The sequence below is a fragment of the Girardinichthys multiradiatus genome, chromosome 10 (assembly GCF_021462225.1).
Source record: "Girardinichthys multiradiatus isolate DD_20200921_A chromosome 10, DD_fGirMul_XY1, whole genome shotgun sequence".
Lineage (NCBI taxonomy): Eukaryota > Metazoa > Chordata > Actinopteri > Cyprinodontiformes > Goodeidae > Girardinichthys > Girardinichthys multiradiatus.
The window spans coordinates 29,262,117-29,282,635 of NC_061803.1; the positions used below are offsets into that span (position 1 = coordinate 29,262,117).

The 20,519-nt window shown below is 38.4% G+C and overlaps 1 protein-coding gene across 5 annotated transcripts in view; it reads right to left on the reverse strand.

Moving 5' to 3' along the window:
* Positions 1-20,519, reverse strand: part of myocd (myocardin) — a 179,662-nt gene that overhangs the window by 113,590 nt on the left and 45,553 nt on the right. The window lies entirely within an intron of this gene.

Genomic DNA, 20,519 nt, shown 5'->3' on the forward strand with positions numbered 1-20,519 from the left:
TTGTATCAACGGTTCAGACTGGTTTCTTGAACATGACAATGAGTTCACTGTATTCAAATGGCCTCCACAGTCACCAGATCTCAATCCAATCGAGCACCTTTGGGATGTGGTGGAACGGGAGATTCGCATCATGGAAAGTGCAGCCGACAAATCTGCAACATCTGTGTGATGCTATCATTTCAATATGGAACAAACTCTCTGAGGAATGTTTCCAGTACCTTGTTGAATCTATGCCTTGAGGATTAAGGCAGTTCTGAAGGCAAAAGGTGGTCCAACCCGGTACTAGCAAGGTGTACCTAATAAAGTGGCCGGTGAGTGTAGTTTTCAAATTCCTCCATCTTCTGTCCTTCCATGGTCTACAGGTCCTTCTCAAAATATTAGCATATTGTGATAAAGTTAATCACTTTCCATAATGTCATGATGAAAATTTAACATTCATATATTTTAGATTCATTGCACACTAACTGAAATATTTCAGGTCTTTTATTGTCTTAATACAGATGATTTTGGCATACAGCTCATGAAAACCCAAAATTCCTATCTCACAAAATTAGCATATTTCATCCGACCAATAAAAGAAAAGTGTTTTTAATACAAAAAACGTCAACCTTCAAATAATCATGTACAGTTATGCACTCAATATTTGGTCGGGAATCCTTTGGCAGAAATGACTGCTTCAATGCGGCATGGCATGGAGGCAATCAGCCTGTGGCACTGCTGAGGTCTTATGGAGGCCCAGGATGCTTCGATAGCGGCCTTTAGCTCATCCAGAGTGTTGGGTCTTGAGTCTCTCAACGTTCTCTTCACAATATCCCACAGATTCTCTATGGGGTTCAGGTCAGGAGAGTTGGCAGGCCAATTGAGCACAGTGATACCATGGTCAGTAAACCATTTACCAGTGGTTTTGGCACTGTGAGCAGGTGCCAGGTCGTGCTGAAAAATGAAATCTTCATCTCCATAAAGCTTTTCAGCAGATGGAAGCATGAAGTGCTCCAAAATCTCCTGATAGCTAGCTGCATTGACCCTGCCCTTGATAAAACACAGTGGACCAACACCAGCAGCTGACACGGCACCCCAGACCATCACTGACTGTGGGTACTTGACACTGGACTTCTGGCATTTTGGCATTTCCTTCTCCCCAGTCTTCCTCCAGACTCTGGCACCTTGATTTCCGAATGACATGCAGAATTTGCTTTCATCCGAAAAAAGTACTTTGGACCACTGAGCAACAGTCCAGTGCTGCTTCTCTGTAGCCCAGGTCAGGCGCTTCTGCCGCTGTTTCTGGTTCAAAAGTGGCTTGACCTGGGGAATGCGGCACCTGTATCCCATTTCCTGCACACGCCTGTGCACGGTGGCTCTTGATGTTTCTACTCCACACTCAGTCCACTGCTTCCGCAGGTCCCCCAAGGTCTGGAATCGGCCCTTCTCCACAATCTTCCTCAGGGTCCGGTCACCTCTTCTCGTTGTGCAGTGTTTTCTGCCACACTTTTTCATTCCCACAGACTTCCCACTGAGGTGCCTTGATACAGCCTATTCGTTCAGAAATTCCTTTCTGTGTCTTACCTTCTTGCGTGAGGGTGTCAATAGTGGCCTTCTGGACAGCAGTCAGGTCGGCAGTCTTACCCATGATTGGGGTTTTGAGTGATGAACCAGGCTGGGAGTTTTAAAGGCCCCAGGAATCTTTTGCAGGGGTTTAGAGTTAACTCGTTGATTCAGATGATTAGGTTCATAGCTCGTTTAGAGACCCTTTTAATGATATGCTAATTTTGTGAGATAGGAATTTTGGGTTTTCATGAGCTGTATGCCAAAATCATCCGTATTAAGACAATAAAAGACCTGAAATATTTCAGTTAGTGTGCAATGAATCTAAAATATATGAATGTTAAATTTTCATCATGACATTATGGAAAATAATGAACTTTATCACAATATGCTAATATTTTGAGAAGGACCTGTATACCCACTTATCCACATAGGGTTGCAGGGGGGCTAGTATCTACCTGGATAGATCACCCATCACACAGGAAAACACAAAAAAACAACCATGCAAGTACACACTCATACCTTATGGCAGTTAACATAATAGTCATGTTTTTGTACTGTATGAGGAAGCGAGAGTACCTGGATGAGAACTCACACATTTTGTATTAAGATTGTTCATTAGGGGTGCACCGATCAATCTGCCCCGATTTCCCTAATTTTGGGAGATCGGTAATCGGCCGATACTTAGAGGTGAAACCGATCTTTTCCACTGATCTACACACCGATATTATACATCGATCTTATCTACTTGTCTTACCTATTGAGCAAGTTTTTGGTTTTTTTTACTTTAAAAATGAAAGACTAAAGGAACTGCAAGGCTCTAAAAGTTTCATTTATATTTGAGAGCTCTGCTGAGTGCAGCTGGGTCTGCTGAGATCCTTTACATGACATGCAGCCTTGAGTTGTAGTTGCTTTGATTTTGTATCAGTGTGTATATGTGTGGTATACATGACGTACAAGATCTATTGCATTCTTGTGGAGAAAACAGCCAAGCTCCCTGCCACTGGTTTCAGGATATGCCAGGGTTAGCAGTATGAATGTCTGAACCAATAATGTTCCTAAAACAGGTTTACCTACAGAAACCTCGCTGTTGCTTTAACCTTCTCTAGATAGACACATTTTATTATGTTTGATGTGGTACTGAGATTAAACGGAATCATGCGTTGTCAATACCCTTTGCGGGGCCAACCCAAAGAGTTCACAAAATCAACTGTACTTAAACATTAAATTACATGACCAATCTCCTCATCAGTGAATCAGTTGACAGAGAGAAGACTGGAGACACACAACAGCACCTCCCTCCATCCAAACATCAGAACGTGACATGCTGCAGGTGTATCTTGCTCTGACTCTGACTTCAAGACAAGGTCCATGTGTGGAATTTTTTTCCTTTTTTTTCTGCCAAGTGTCCATTTTTCCAGAAGGCTAAGAATAGTTGTATATCTGCAGAAGATACAGAATTGATGGGTGTGTTTGTTTTCAGCTAGCAGCATGTCTCAGAGATCTGAGCTTGTGCCGGCCTCTTCAGACACAGAGAGCGGTGCAGATACTTGCAAGATGCTGCTCTTGTTTAATAAATGTCGCATCGTCTTTAAAACACTAAAAACAGACAGCCAGTAGTTTTTTTGTTCCATTCCTGAGTCTTCAGATCAATGTGGCCTGTGTACTTTCACAGTTTTATAAAAGAACACTGAATATAGACAATGTCTTCAGTTAAAGATGAGGCATTTGAGTGTTTCTAAATCTCTGGTCATTTAGTGTTTACTGCATGTGTTCACAGATCCAAGGAAATGTTCGATCTCTCTGAATTTCTTTGTTATATTTATTCATGCCGATTAATGATTCTGCATTTGAGTGTGAAAAATCTGCTGCAGATAAGTGCAAAAAAACTTTTTTATGCATGATTTCATCTAAATTGAAGAAGCATGTATGCTAATATTGCGATAAATAAAAGTGCTTTAAAAATAATTCAGTATTACACAGGTGTAGTACTGTAACAAAAGTGAAAAGTGACAAGTGAAAAAAAGTGTTAATCATTTATTTTCACCAATCATCAAAATGCAGTGAATGAACACAAGAGAAATCTAATTCAAATCAATGTTTGGTGTCACCACCATTTGCCTTCAAAACAGCATCAATTCTTCTAGCTACACTTGTACACCGTTTTTGAAGGAACTCGGCTGGTAGGTTGTTCCAAACATCTTGGAGAACTAACCACAGATCTTCTGTGGATGTAGGCTTTCTCACATCCTTCTGTCTCTTCATGTAATCCCAGAAACACACTCCATGATGTTGAGATCAGAGCTCTGTAGGGGCCATACCATCAATTCTAGTAATTCCTGTTCTTCTTTACGCTGAAGGTAGTTCTTAAAGACTTTGGCTGTATGTTTGGGTTCACTCACTTAGCATTTTGTAAATTAATTAAAATAAACAATCAACATTTATATTTCTGAAAACATTTTTTATTTACAGCAATTTTCACACCTGCCTAAAAATCCTTTCTACTGTTTCCAAAGATATGAAATACTATAATGATGGTTATGTTTTGTCTAAATGACAAATCTCAAAGATTTGCAAATTTGCTTGTTTCTACTCAGTTGGTTTCCCTGCACATGTCAAAATATCTGCACTGCACCGATTTGATAATTTTTATCATTCATTTATCCAGTCTGAAAAGGCTTACAAACCCATTTCTAAGGCTTTGGGACAAATTATATTATCCATATATAAAACAGTTTTGAAACTGAAAGAGTTGCCAGCCAACCAAAATCAACCCAAAAGAGCATCAACACTCACAATAACCCAAAGAACAACATCTCATAGGGATTCAAAACTGAAAAAGAAACTAGGCGAATTCCCTTCCAAAAAAACCACTGCCTACCAAAAACACCATAAAGGCCTGTCTTCCATTTACCACAAAACATCCTGGTGACATTTAGGTGTTTGTGCTGATACAACTGAAATACATTTAACACAGAATTTCAGAAAAATAATAGGATATGTCCATTCTAACATGGTGGTGGTAGTATGATGGTCTGGGGTTGCTTTGCTGCTAAATGACCTGACCAACCTGGTGTAATAAGTGAAACCATTAATTCTGCTCTTTAGGAGAAAATCCTTAAGCAGAATTGTCAGTTAATGACAATTAGTTTACCTTTCCTTAGGTCATGCAACAGGACAACAATCCTGTTCATGCTTGAAAACTTATCATTTGCTGAATTAAAACATTTTTGCAAAGAAAAGTGGGCCCAAATTCCTCCACAGTGATGTTAACAATGTGTAACTTAGTTGAAGGGGCAATTTTCATTTTCACATGGGGCCACGGAATTTTTTTTCACAACCATCAGGTAACTTTGACAGATATTAAGGTTTGTTTGATTTATCTTAAACATTTAAAGTTACAAAAAAGCAAAAACAGAAGAAATCTGTAAAGGCACTGGATGTACAGCAAGCTCCTACTATATGGAAAATATGTTTGAATGCATGTACTGTAACATTTTATCTCCTTTGCATGTTTTCTGATACATGTTGATTTTTCAAGGCAAGCAAGTAAAGCCAGCATATTTTTAAGTCTAGATGAAGCCTCTGAGTTTGAGGTGGCAGGAGTCTCGCTTTGAAGGGGAGGGAGACAGGGGAGAAGAAAGGAAGGGAGTAGTGATGAAATGTGGTGATGATATTTAGGTTATGAGAAGGTAATTTTCCTGGTTTATTGCTCCGCAAGGAAAAATGCTTTAAAAAGAGACCAAAGCTATTTGACTGCAAATGACAAATTACCATTTTCACCTAAAAAATGAAGCCATGAGTTTAGAAAATATTCTCTTTTTATGGTCTGAAGTATGAAAGTTGACAGAAAATCTATTTTCTATCTTTTTTATTTAGTACACACCTAAATAGTTAATTGTTGCTTCTGACTTTAAATGCAGGATTTGGACTCATCAATTACACAAGCAATAATATACATTCCAATTTTGTTTTATGCAGCTGCGTGTTTTGCCACACTGTTCTGCAAGTGACAAAGTTCCTTTGCACTTCAGGTTGGTGACGTGATTAAAATAGCATAATTTTCGCTGCATAAAATCAACAATTTCCCTACATAAAATCATAGTTGAACATAACCCACTATAACTTACCAACTAATGTAAAGCATACCTGAAATTTAGGAAACATCCCATTCTGTAGCCAGGAGGAACGCTGTATATCAAACTGTTGTGTAACTCAAAACAGCTTATTCTAACTTTGAAATAAAGCAAAAGTGTTGCAAACCTAATGCACCTAATGCATATGTAACAGTAGAAACATTTATATCGTGGTTGTTGTGTGAACATTTATCAATTATTAGTTTCATTTCAGGAACAATGTTACCATTGTTATTGGTTGAAGTAGTAAGTAGGTTATTTTTCATCATTTCATTACCCTACGAAGGATGGGTGGCCAGATGACCAGAAAACTCCCTCAACCATACAGGTAAGATCAGCTGAATCAATGATGATTCTTCAGCAGGTTCACTGATGGAAAACATGATGTTGCTTCATCAGGATTGTGAGGTTTGATCATATTTAAGGCACCATGGGAGTGACCAGCCCCTGTTGGGTCCATCCAACGATCCTATTTCATTGCATTGGTTGTTACACAACTGGGTACAGCAAAGTCTATATCCTGTCATGCTGCATAAGGTACATCTAAAAAAATTTCAATATAATGAAAATGTTTTTTTGTGACTCATTGCAGAAAGTGAAACTCATATATATTATATAGATTAATTACACATGGAGTGAAATATTTTAAGCCTTTATTTCTTGTAGTGTTGATGATTAAGGCTCACAGAAAAACAACCTCAAAATTCAGTGCCTCAGAAAATGTGAATATTTCATAAGATTCATAAAAAAAACATTTAAACATAAATGTCAGGCTTACTGATTGTGGAAACTTTACACTAGACTTCAAGCAATGTTGATTCTGTGCCTCTCCACTCTTCCTCCAGACTCTGGGAACTTTATTTCCAAACTAAAAACAAACTTTACTTTTATCTGAAAGGAAGACTCTGGATCAATGAGCAACAGTCAAAATAGTTTCCTCCTTAGCTCAGGAAAACTGCTTCTGACATTGTCTCTGGTTCAGGAGTTGCTTGACATGAGGAATTATTTAAAAAATAAGGACATTTTCCGGGGCCCGCTGCTAGCCGTCCCACCACCCCAACAAAGCTCTAGTATCCCTCACATTTTAGGACAGGTGTACAATAAAACTAAACTAGAAAAATTTGCATTTCCTGCGAAAATGCAGTGTGAATGCTGTAAGCTGAATTTTTTAGCTGAAAGCTGGCAGAAACAAGCTAAAATTGACAGCAGAAAATCTGCTGAAATCTGATAAATTAGTAGAAATAGCAGAAACAGCAAAGAAAAACTGTCCTCTGATCTGTTTGAGCAGGAAGACTATTAGCTATAAAACAGCTTAACAATGTAAAGTTACCTCAAATCTACTTGTTGAAAGAGCTGTTGAAATGCAAAAACTTTAAAAAAGCAGGAAAGAGCTGCCCATAAATGAGCTGAGAAAGCATAGACCGAAGCTAAAATATAGCCTAAGAAGTTGAAGTCCGTGATAAAATATATAAAAATGGCAGAAAAGAAATTCAGAAAAGTATGAATTAACAACAAAAACGCTGAAAAAACACAAAAACAAACAGGAAATTGCCTAAAAAGGCAATGTGTTCTTCAGCTAAGAGAGAAGAGATGAGAAAGAGAAGCTAAAATGTTAACACTAGAAAAATTTGCATTTCCTGCGAAAATGCAGTGTGAATGCTGTAAGCTGAATTTTTTTTAGCTGAAAGCTGGCAGAAACAAGCTGAAATTGACTGGAGAAAATCTGCTGAAATCTGATAAATTAGTAGAAATAGCAGAAACAGCAAAGACAAACTGTCATCTGATCTCTTTGAGCAGGAAGACTATTAGCTATAAAACAGCTTAACAATGTAAAGTTACCTCAAAACTACTTGTTGAAAGAGTTGTTGAAATGCAAGAACTGACAAAAACTTTAAAAAAGCAGGAAAGAGCTGCCATAGATGAGTTGAAAAAGCATAGACTGAAGCAAAAATATAGTCTAAGAAGTTGAAGTCAGTGGTAAAAAACATAAAAGATTGCAGAAATTTCAGAAAGAAATGATCTAACAACAAATACTCTGAAGAAACACAAAAACAAACAAGAAATTGCCTAAAAAAACACAAGTGTTCTTCAGCTAAGAGACAAGAGAGGAGAAAGATAAGCTAAAATGATAACATTAGCATATTGGCTATTACTAGCATGGAGGCTGATATTAATTTAAACCACCTACCATGCAAAAAGCAATGTATAAGCTAAAATGAGCTAAAATGCTAATGCTTACTGCAGCATATATTCAAAAGTCTATGAAATTGCCGTTTAAAATTATTCACTGCATTGCTTTGGCAGTCGCCTATAAATAAAGAGTCCAGTTTAGAGATGTGTAGTAATAGGTGCCACCAGGCAATGGCATGGGAGTCAGGCCACTCACTGTTCTCTCTTCATTGCTATGGCAGGCCCCAACTAAGGAATGTTGAGACTTTTATTTTGGAAATATCAGTGAGTTTATTTTGAAAGGATAAAGTAGATCCATTTCCATCACAGAGTCCCAGCAATAGTGTTAAGACCAATGCTGCAATTATCGCTGTGTGAAATATGAAGACATTTATTTTGTGGTGTATGTCTAGGTGTTGTTTTGAAAGTCCAGTGTAGTTGTCCTTTTAGGTCTGGCGTACTTCCACTAGATATAAAGAACCTGCTTGCTATTCTAAAATCGTTGTGTATGCTATCATCAGCTTAAAAAATCAATACAAACTATGGAACGCTGAGGCTTTTATTTTGAAAGTTTCAGTAAGAATTATTTCAAAGGACTAGCATAGTCCCATTTCCAATAGTGGGTGAACTCCAACAGTAGTGTAATGCCCAGTCATGCAATGATATATAGTTTAAAACGTAAAGGCTTTTATTTTGTAGAACATGTTTTGTCTTATTTTGAAAATCCAGCATGGTTGTCCTTTCAGTTCTGGGTTACTTTCATTAGTTACATAGAACCTGCTTGCTATTCTAAAATCATTAAGTATGCTATTATTGGCTTTAATAATCACTAGTACCTATTAAAGATTGAGGCTTTTATTTTGAAAATTGCAGTAATCCTTATTTCAAAGGGCTCATCTGGTCCTATTTCCTACACTGGATGAGCTCCAACATTGGTCTGAAGCCTAATGCTGCAATTTTCTATATTTTAAAATGTAAAGGCTTTTATTTTGTAGAGCATTTTTGTCTTATTTTGAAAATCTAGCAGGGTTGTACTTTCAAGTGTGGGTTATTTCCATCAGTCATATACAACCTACTTGCTCGGCTGAAATCATTGTGTATGCTATTATCAGCTTTAAAAAATCATTTGTAAATATGGAAGGTTGATGTTCAGTGTGAAAAAAGGCTTTTATTTTGTAGAGTATGTGTAGGTCTTATTTTGAAAGTCTAGTTTGGTTGTCAGCTATGACTGACTTATTGTGATCACTCATGGAAGCTTCTGGCCTGATCTCAGCCTCAGAGCATCTCTCTTTCAGAGGTTACTTAAGTTCACTGGCAGCTGTGTTCTGTTGCTATGGTAATTAATGAGCGCCCAACAGCTGCTGTTTCTCACTCACGCAGCACCACACTTTGTGTCTCATCATGGCCTGGCTTTATAACAAGGTGGCACACGCTCTCGAACTACTGCCCATAACTCGGAAACCGTAAGGGCTATCAACGTCATTCTTGGACCGTTTTTCTCAGAACGGAGAGGGGAACAAGAATATTAACACATTTGTGTTGAAAATATAATAATAAAGGCACAACACTAGGTGAAAAAAAGGGAAAAATGGAGAAAAACACAAAAATGCTTGAACATGCTCTCGAACAACATCTAATACCTCAGAAACTATAAGGGCTATCAATGTGATTCATGCACTGTATTAATCAGCAGGCCCTGGTGAACAATCATGGAGCTTCTCAATTTTCTACAAAAATCTGGCTGGGAGGTGTGACCCTGTGAAAAAGTGGATAATTTTGACAATTTTTAACCAGAGTGAATGTGAATTTTTCTCTCTCAAACAAGCCTACTTCACGAGAAAACGATAAAAGGTATCCAAATCATTTTTGGACCGTAGGTATCAGCAGGGACGGGTGAACAATCCTGGAGATTTTTATGTGTCTACATAAATCAGTGTAGGAGATGTGACAGTGTAGAAAAATGGATAATTTTTGAAATTTCATGCGATTTTGGGAAGGACAGTTTTGGTACTCCTAAACAAATCTTTTTTATGACAAAATGATAAAATGTATCAAAATAATTCCTTCACTGTGAGTGCCAGCAAGGTCTGAAGATTAATTGGTGCAAAGCTCATGTCTGTAACTTGAACGGTTTAGGAGCGGCAGTGATTCGAAAACATGTGAGTTTAAGGATTTTTTGCTCTGATTGTTTCTGAAATTCCTATAGGTTTCCATTCAGGGTGTGTTGACTTTGCGTTGCTCCCGGGCGTGTTGCATGAAATCTGTTAGTCCCACATTAATGAGGGTGACATTTTCTGAATCGCAAAAGAGCATCCTACATTTTGATACATAATTTGTGCCAGTAGAGTGAAAATTGAGCGAGTGAGGAGAGTTTGTTCGTTCTTTCTCAGGTTATTCAAAAACCTAGAGCATAAAATCTACCAACTGACGAATTCCGCCATAGGATTACATTATAAAATGAAAAACGTCAAAAATCTTGCCTAAAATTTGAATCGCAATTGTAGAAGAACCGTAATAGATATCAAAAAGCTGAATCATTTGAAGATAGCTTAATGTCTTGTGAACATTTTAAAAGTTGAATGGTGTTTCTAGCTGAAAGTATGCAGAAGTAGTAAGCTGTGAAAAAGCACAACGTTTTAACTGAATTTTGCGGAATTTTTATGATTTTTCATTCATTTCAATGGGCCAAAAATCGGCACAAAAAGCTGAATATTTTAAAAAGTATAAAAAGTATTAATACCAAAAGTCATAGCTGTAATGTCTTAAATGAGCTGAACATTTTAAAAGTTGAATAGCTGAAATAGCACAAAGTATGAAGGAGGAGATAGGTGCCAAAAAAAGTGTTAGATATAGATAATAATAAAGAGAAACAGGATCTCTATACTGTGAATGCCTTCAGCATTCACACAAATAACCTCTCGTCAACCACTTACAGACTACAGTTAAGTGATCAGAACCTCATAGGCCTACCTTTGTTGCCACTGAAATGCTGTGGACATTCCTACATTATAATAGAGCCTAAATGAAAACACAAAGAGGCATTTAAGCCCATTCATTTATTTTACATATTTTCAGTTTAAAAGGAAACATTGTTTGGCTTTATCTTAAACATTTACAATTTATTTTCATTACACATTTTTTTGTAATATGGCTCTGGCATTCACTAATGACTATTTAAACAGATTTTCTGCATTGTCTATGTGGCATGTTTGGCTAACTCATCATCTAGCTGTGCTGCTATGACACCTGTAATTAACATAGCTAACAATTAGCCTACATTATGCAAAAGGAACATTATCAAATAGGCAAACACATACACAACACTCTTAATTTGGCTCAGCTTACCTTTGATGAGTTGCATAACCTTGGTTTTTCCCACTGAGTATTTTTGTGCGATAGCAGATTCTGGGAACATCTCAGCTACACACATGTTGAAGTTGTCACAGAAAGTGAAAGCAGCATTGTTTTTGGCACACATCATTGACATTTTAACCTCTACATAAATGACCTGGTTTGCCTCGTGATATTTCTAGTCACAAATGCTGACAGACTAGGCAAGTTTCAGCGCCTCTAGCCAGCACTTGTGCTTGGTGCATTTTTAATGCTGACTGGCATTGTTCCTTCCCCTGTGGGAGACAAATTGTAGTTACAAATCTTACAGAGTGCATGACTGTGCCCCATCCTGCTGCTCTTTAGAAAAGTAAATTTGCTGTCCCATTTTTCAAGATATTTACAAGACGTCTTTATTTTTTTGGCAGGAATTTCTTCCTTTTTGTCACATCCATCCATTTTTGTCCTTTGTTGTTCTGGGTTTGTTCCCGCTGTCTGCACTAACATTGCGACAACTGCCACCCAGGGTACTACTCGCGAGGCTAGTGACAGAGTTCAGTTTGGAAAGGCACAGAAATGTTTTTTATTTTATTTATTTGTTTATATTATAATATGGTAGATTTACTGGAGAATACTAATACAAGAGGACAGTGGGGGAAAGGGGTAAAATACAGTAGTTTCCTGGCCAAAACAGGAGACTTGACAGCTATGTCTTGATATGCTAACTCCAACCTCAGTCAGCTCCTCTAAATTCTTAAATGATTTTTTCTTGGCAACTGTCTTAAGATTGTGGGTATTCTTGTTCTTTATGCCATTTTCTATCACACTTTTTCCATCCACTCAACTTTCTTTCAATATGCTTTAGTGGAACAACATTAGTTTCCAATATGGATTTTGGGTTTTCATTATCTGTAAGCCATAATCATCAAAAATTCACGAAATAAAGGCTTTAAATATGTAAATAATCTTTATAATATTTAAGTTTCACCTTCTGAAAACCATTGGAAAAAATATAGCATTTTTTCATGATATTTTGAGATGTAACAAAATGTGATGGAACATTATGTTTCAGACAAATTGTTACACGTGGCTGAAAAATTACTTATCTGATAATGACAGTATTAGATCATCTCATTGAATACAACGCAGCGTCCACAAGAAATGGGCAAATTAGTCATAACAGAAAAAGATCAAAATCATCAGCTTCTATGGAAAAAGTTAAATCTAAGCTTCCCATCTGAAGCCAGTGGGCACATTACGCTACATTAAGCGTGTATGTGTGTGTGTGTGTGTGTATGTGTGTGTGTGTGTGTCATGTGAAGGCCGTGTGTGTTTACAGGGTCAGCAGGCAGCGATCCGCATCATAACCACAGAGGCTGTCACAGGGTCAGATCTGTGCCGCACTCTCCCCAGTGGGAAACAAACATTTGAGCTTCACGGTGCAACCTCAGCTTTCTAATTAGCTGCTAATTAGAAATGAGTGTGACCTGCAGTTTCTGTTCAGTTCTCACAGCCCAGAGTACTTGAAATGTAAGTAATAATCAAAGTAGAGTAGTATGACTCATTCAGTGGATCAGTGGGAAATCTATTATTACTGAAGAGAAAAATGCATCTTTAAAGAAATGTAGACACATATTTTTTCTATATACTCAAGTTAAACTTTATTTAAAACTATTTTTATTTTGACAACAGCAAAGTAAAACTAAAAGGGGTCCATGCCTTTCTATGTAGTGGACCACAGGTTAAATTTGGTCGAAGTAAGTTATTACTAGTTTATCACTCTTACTGAAAATAACATTTTCTGGAGTCATGGATTGTTAGCCTGTAGTTTTATGTAATTTTGCATATGCTACTGTTGGTGTCTGGCAATAATGATAAAAATCTTGTGAATCTGCAATGTAGTAGCATGATATGCTGTAGGTTCTGGGACACTGGAAGTAAAAAGAAACTGTTCTGTTTTTGATTAATGCGATTTTTAAATGTTTATTTTCTCTTCTTCTTTGCCTTGTGAGAACCCTGTTCTTTTAATCCAAAAAATAAACTGGATAATGCCAGCTGCTTATCAGATCACAAATCAAATGTCTAAGAAAGTGTAGATACATGCATAAGTCAGCTCTGTTGAAACAATAGACACACAGACAGACAGGCAGAATGATAGACAGATAGAAATAGATAGTGTGGCATTAGCTGATAATGCTGCATAGCACCTACAAAAGTTTTTATCATGTTTAATGACCTTCCCCCTATTCTGACTAAACTGTTGGATGTTCCAGCAACTGTCTAATAACACGCGACTCTAAATGGGATGCCACTAATTATGGTAAATAATTTACTGTCTAAATCAGACCATTCGCTTTCCGGACAATTTATTTTTGGGTGTAAAGCTGGTGAAATTGCCTGCCAAGGTAAAAAACAAAAAAAAAGTGGTTGCAGGTAAAAAATGGGAAACTTTTGTTTAGAGTAAATGACTATCTGTCTTGGCATTATGTAAAAACTGATGCTAACCCTTTCTTTAAAATGATTGTGTGACATTTGTTGAAGATGTACTATCTCCATAATCCCACACTTCCTATGACACACCTTACAGCTTAGCAGAGGGCTTCACTAATAACTCTTTTCAAATGATCGCTTTGCTACACGACTTCAGAAGAAGGCAGCGAGCATGAAATTCAATTATGGCGCACACGCTCCGCAGCTCCGTCCAGAGCTGTCCGCTTTAATCTCTTCTTTGCCCTCAAAGATTCTCAGAGTCTTTTAGGTAGACCTCTGCTTTTCGGTGTCTCTTGGACTCCAGGATTTGTGTTGTGCGTCTATTAGCCAGGCTTATTGTGGCCTGCCTCATATGTAAGAACTGTTGACACTGTGTTCTAAGCTGTCAATCTGACACTTTTCCCTCTGAAAATAAGTAATAACTGCAAAAAAGACTGCCTCAAAAACAGTGTGGTACATGTTTTCTCTTTGCTTTCTTAAAGCATACTGCGACTGCTGAGTTACAGTCATGACATAGGTATTTGAGAGCTGCGTTGATGTCAAACTGGGCAGTCTCTCCCCTACAGACTGATGGCAATTTAGCTTTGAATCTGCTGCTGCCAGCTTAGAGGGTAAAAACACTTTCCATATTCATAATTTTTACCCACTGGATTGACTCCTTTTCCATTAAAGAATACAGTTTTTGGTCCAATAATAAAAATAAAAATATATATTGTCTGTATGAGCAAAAATAATGACCTGCTCTGCTGTGTTCTTTGTCTCCACGATGCTGTTTGTTCACTAATGTTCTCCGACAAACCTCTGAGGCCTTCAAAGAAATGCTGGATTGTCGTTGAAAATAAATTACACACAGATGTACTGTATTTAATGATTATATGACTACTAAAGACAAACTATTGCACTGACTTTTATTTGGGGGTATCAGAATAAAAGGGCCTAATTTCATATGCATGATGCACTTTTTGCATTTGAAAACCATGCATAGTTTTCATTCCATTACACAATAATTTAGGATTTTGGATTGTTTTGGTCTGTCACATAAAATCACAATAAAATGCATTGATGTTTGTGGTTTCCAAGGCAATGTCTGTCTTTTCCCCTAAGGCAATGCTTTTAGTTATTTTCTTGTCTCTGTAAAGCATTTTAAACTGGCTTATGTAGGAATGGTGCAATGCAATAAGCATGCGTTCCTTAACTTGTCGTACCAGATTAACAGAGCCAAGAACAAGCAGTTATTTCTGAATGAAGCCTCACATTGAATTTTCTTAATTTTTAACCTCCTGCTCTTGGCTTTGTTTATTTCTTTAACTATCAGTAAAGGTCAGCTCCGCAATAACTAAGACGAGACAGGCTGAGGTATCTAGGTCTGGGGACTGTGCGGGTGGGTTGCGGCTTCAAGGAACGCCAGTTCCAGACACACTTACTGTGTAGCGGTAGGAACCGCCAAGATATGCAGGGGAGGTTTCCTGCCCCGGATCCAGGGCTGGGAACATAGTATACTATATCCCACTCACATCCCCAGACCCCCTAGAGGTCCAAAGACAGAGAGGAGAATCACGTTCTGTTCCTATACTAAAATAGTTCAAATTGGCTCGTCTGGCATCCGTCCTAAACTTCAGGGCTCCAGGAGTTTATGTCTTCTTCTTGTTCTGGCTCTGCTTCTCAGTCACTGCCTTGGACTTTAACTCTGACTTCAGTTCTTACTTCTGCCTTACCCCCATTCCTTTCCCTAGCTGTGACTCCATTTCTCTGGTCCTCTGTGTGTGGCTGTGAGAAAATGAATCTCAGGGGGGTCGACTGGAAGCGGAGCTGTGGTCTGATTCACACATTTGAGCAGATCTCTGTAACACAATGTTATGATATCTTTTACAAATTGTTGAATGGTAATATTGCTCTCTTGAGAGACTTTAATTCAGATACATGCTGCAATCTGAGATCCAGAGCCATCACACATTAAGTTTTACCCACAGCCAAGACTTAACAGAAAGAGAGACTAAACACTGTTAGGAGTGGATCATGTTTGTGGTGTAATAAAATGAATAAGAAACACCATACACAGTGGCTTCTTAAGGTATCCATGCAGCCTGAACTTATGCACACTTTGCCACATTAGAGCAACTAACATTAAAATGTATTATACTGGATTTAATACATCAAAAACACAGTGGTGCATAATGTTACATTTAAAAGAAAGTGAAACATGGCTTTAAACGTTTTAGATATTTTCAAAAAAACATCCTATAGGTAAGGTAAGGTAAGTTTATCTATATAGCGCTTTTCAGTAACAAGACATTCAAAGCGCTGTACATGAGGAAGAACAATTACAATACAATCACAAAGAAAATAAATACACATACAGACACAGAAAAACAAATCAAATGACACTAATACTCCTTGGGAGTAATAATAATTAATAATCCTTCTGGGCTTACTGGTAGAAATTGGTTCCAAGCCACTCTTAATAATAAAGCATCTTATGCTAAAAGAAGATGATAATATTGATAGTCTCATCATTCCACTGAATTCTAACTAGGGAAGCTGAGTCACTGGTACAAAACAGCTTTAATCTACATTTTCAGGTGCTAATAATACTATATTGCTTTTAGTGGTACTGAAGTTGAACTAATTAATAACAGTCCATTGCAGTCTAATTAAGAAAGCTGGGTCATTGGTGTTAGAGCAGCTAAAGTCCAAATTACTAATGATATTTGGTTTTCGATGGTAATCCTTCTAATAAAACTAAAAATCAATGAAAAAGTAATTAAATTGTAATAATAATTGGCTTTTGCTGGTAATCCTTCTGAGAAATCTGAACATCTGTGAAAAGTAATGAAATCACACATTTAGGTAAAGTAAGATAGGAGGAAAAAAAATCATATTTCAGACTCTATTCTTAGCATAATAGAGTCTGAAATAGTACTAAAAAACCTCAGCAGGGGTAAGCAACACACACATAAGTAAAGATTTAGCTAGGGTACGGTGGAATCATGAGGGTGCGAATATATGTAAGTCTGAGTGTGTTTGCAAGAATTAGACTGTCAACACTGATAGAAGCGCCATTGTCCTTGAGAAGAGAGGTGAAAGTTTTATCAATTGGCTGCATAGTTCAATCAGCAGACAGCTGGTAGGGGAGTGCTGGGGAAGAGCATCGTGTTTATATAACATCCAGGAGACATTTTGTCGATAGCCAGTTAGCAGAAGTTGCCAAGGCCACATTGAGGCGCCAGATTTAGAAAAACAATAAATGTTGTGGTTCAGGCAGTTGTAAATTTCCAACTACCTTAAGGGTTTTACTGGTATGTCTCAATTGCGAATCCAAATAGCCAAATTTCTGGTACTTTCCGCAGATCTCAAGCATACAACTTCTCCAAGATTATATCCTTTAACCTCTGAGTCCAACCGCTGCCAGGCTGAGATTCTGTTCAAGAATTGGGTCCAGCTTGCGATTCTGCTCTCTTAACATTCCAGTCTGAGTGTTGATCGCTCTACAGACTCCATCTAACATCGCAGGCAGCTTTGGAAAGCTTTCAACAGCCGCCCACGTTTTGCGAATGACTCAATAAGCCAGGTAACCACCAACTCCAAAAAGCAGAAATCCTGTTATCAAAAGTCCAAATATGTACACATTTTCTATGTCCTCGACCAAAATCGTAGTCAGGCATACAATCTTCCACTGCTGCCAAGAATCCATTGTGTATCCAGAGGAGAATGTCCTGTCTGGACAAGAGGGTCTCCTTTACCCTGTCTTCCCGTTGAAAAAGAAAAAAGATTGATCAATTATGTTGAGAGTCCAGCTGACCAAATCCATAATTTAAAAGTTTGAAGGATATGCAAAGCGAGGCTCTGAGAAAAATACAGACAAAAAGCAGAAGCAGGGATCAGCAGGGAGGGAGGGAGAGCAAGAGGCGGAAGCGGTTAGCAAAGGTCTTGAATATATATATTCCTGAGTCAATACTTTGTAGAATCGCCTTTCAATATATGCCCATTCCCATTCTTCTTGGCAAAATAGCCCAAGCTCAGGCAGATTCGATGGAAAGAATCTGAACAGTAATCTTCAAGTCTAATATGTTTAATCGGATTTAGGTTTTGAAATTGACGGTGACATTCTAGTACATGAATGGACTATGATCTAAGCAATTCTATTGTAGCTAGAGCTGTATGTTTAGGGTCATTGTGCTGCTCCAATGTGAGCCACTGGCCCAGTCTCAAGTTATTTGCATGGTCCATGAGGTTTTCTTCCAGGATAATCCTGATTATGGAATCCTTTTACATTCTCATCTGACCAGAGAACCCTCTTACACATTTTTTGTTTCTATACCACAAATAAGCCACTCGATGGCTTTCTGCTTGTCACTCTTTAATAAAGAAGATTCGTGGAGTGCCCACTCAAGGGTTACCTTGAAAAAGCATCTCCCACCTGGGCTGTTGATCTGTGCAGCTCCTCCAGATTACCATGGGCCTTTTGGCTGCTCCTCTGATTAGGTCTCTTCTTGTCCGACTATACTCTTTCCATGTCCAGATTATGTATGGAACACTTCTATGTGAGATGTTCAAGGTTTGAGATTTTTTTGTCTGAATTAAAACCTACTTTTCCTTCCCTTTCATAATTAGGCACAACTTGTTGGCTGGCCACATAAAATTCAATGGCATAGCTCGGAAGGTCGTAACTTGAGAAAATTTAAGGGGTGGGAATACTTTTGCAAGGCACCATGATAGATGGACAAGGTTTATTGAGATAGATTGCACAAATCTGAAAAGTATAATTCTTGAATCTGATCCGCTGCTAAATAGCCTGCTATGAATCTATGGGAAACCCCATATTTATTCTACAGACAATGATTGTGTCAAGGGGCCAAGAGGCTGGGGACCACATATCACAGTCGGCGATGATCATACTTCTAAATCTAATATAATGTTCAACAGTTCCAAGTAACCTACTGCACTGTCTGTTTACTTGGCTCTAAAAGTGTTGTTCTCATCCAGTTATCTTGCTAAAAATCGTTTGACGGCCAATAATGACTTAAAAAATAAGGAGATGAACCTTCACCAAATGGCTCTGGACTCATGCCAAGACGAGGGAGCTCTCAGGGGGCTGCTAGTGTGGCGTTTGGAGGAGAGTGGATGAAAATAATCCTCAGGATTGCAGGGAAATCCCCCGTAAATTCTGGGACAGTGACCACAGACCTTCCTTCTGGACAGCCAGCTGTAGTCGCAGCAGTTGTTGTTAAGGAGTGACATTAAGTGATGTTCCTTTCTGGCAGCATCGCTCAACATATTTTGTCTGGTTCTGTTTGTGTCCCTTGCAGATGGGAAACAAGCTGGGTCCGTGTTCTCGAGAGTTCCTTGGGGAGCGCAGGACTAAAGGGAGGAGATTCTGCCAAAATGTCCTGTCCTTTTGGCATTACCACGGTGACAACACTAAACAGCTTGCTATGCTTTCTCAGCTAGAATAGTTGTCAGGGGGAACATAATGGTAAAGTGTTTCATGCTATATGGTTTTTCACACAATTAGGCACTTTTGAGCTAACAGCAATTAATGTTTTAAGTGAAAGGTCTTAGCTACAGTAATTTTATGTAATCAAATGGGTCATTTACTCTAACATCTCTGTCTGTATAATGGTATCAGATGTGGGTATTTACAGCATTTGTGTTTATCTCAACTGTGGTAACATTTTGACCGAGTCTCAATACACAATGTATATAAGGTAAATCTGTCTTGTTTTCTTGGTGTGCCATGTTGGTCTGCATACCAAGTCAATGGATCTACCAGTTTCTTGTAATGTTTAAATGTTCTACTCTATTTTGCTGGAAGAGATGAATTAAGAAGAGTTTTGCAAGGATAAACATCAAAATGCAGTCAAGATGTACAGATTAGAGGAATTATCTTGGGCCCTATAGATTTGTCGAAATGTTTTATGCACTCACCAGCCACTTTATTAGGTACACCTTGCTAGTATCGGGTTGGACCCCCTTTTGCCTTCACAACCACCTTAATCCTTCGTAGCATAGCTTCAACAAGGTACTGGAAACATTCCTCTGAGAGTTTGGTCCATATTGACATGATAGCATCACACAGATGATGAAGATTTGTCAGCTGCACATCCATGATGCAAATGTCCCGTTCCACGACATCCCAAAGGTGCTCGATTGGATTGAGATCTGGTGACTGTGGAGGCCATTTGAGTACAGTGAACTCATTGTCATGTTCAAGAAACCCGTCTGAGATGATTTGTGCTTTATGACATGGCGCATTATCCTGCTGGAAGTAACCATCAGAATATGGGTCCACTGTGGTCATAAAGGGATGGACATAGTCAGCAACAATACTCAGGTAGGCTGTGACGTTGACACGATGCTCAATTGGTACTAAGGTGCCCAAAGTGAGCCAAAATATCCCCCACACCATTACACCACCACCACCAGGCTGAACTGTTGATACAAGGCAGGATGGATCCATGCTTTCATGTTGTTGACACCAAATTCTGACCCTACCATCCGAATGTCGCAGCAGAAATCGAGACTCATCAGACCAGGCAACATTTTTCCAATCTTCTATTGTCCAATTTTGGTGAGTCTGTGCGAATTGTAGCCTCAGTTTCCTGTTCTTAGCTGACAGGAGTGGCACCCGGTGTGGTCTTCTGCTGCTGTAGCCTCAAGGTTTGACGTGTTATGCGTTCAGAAATGCTCTTCTGCATGCATTGGTTGTAACGAGTGGTTGTTTGAGTTACTGCTGCCTTTCTATCAGCTCAAACCAGTCTGACCATTCTCCTCTGACCTCAACAAGGCATTTGCGCCCACAGAACTGCCACTCTCTGTAAACCCTACAGATGGTAGTGCGTGAAAATCCCAGCA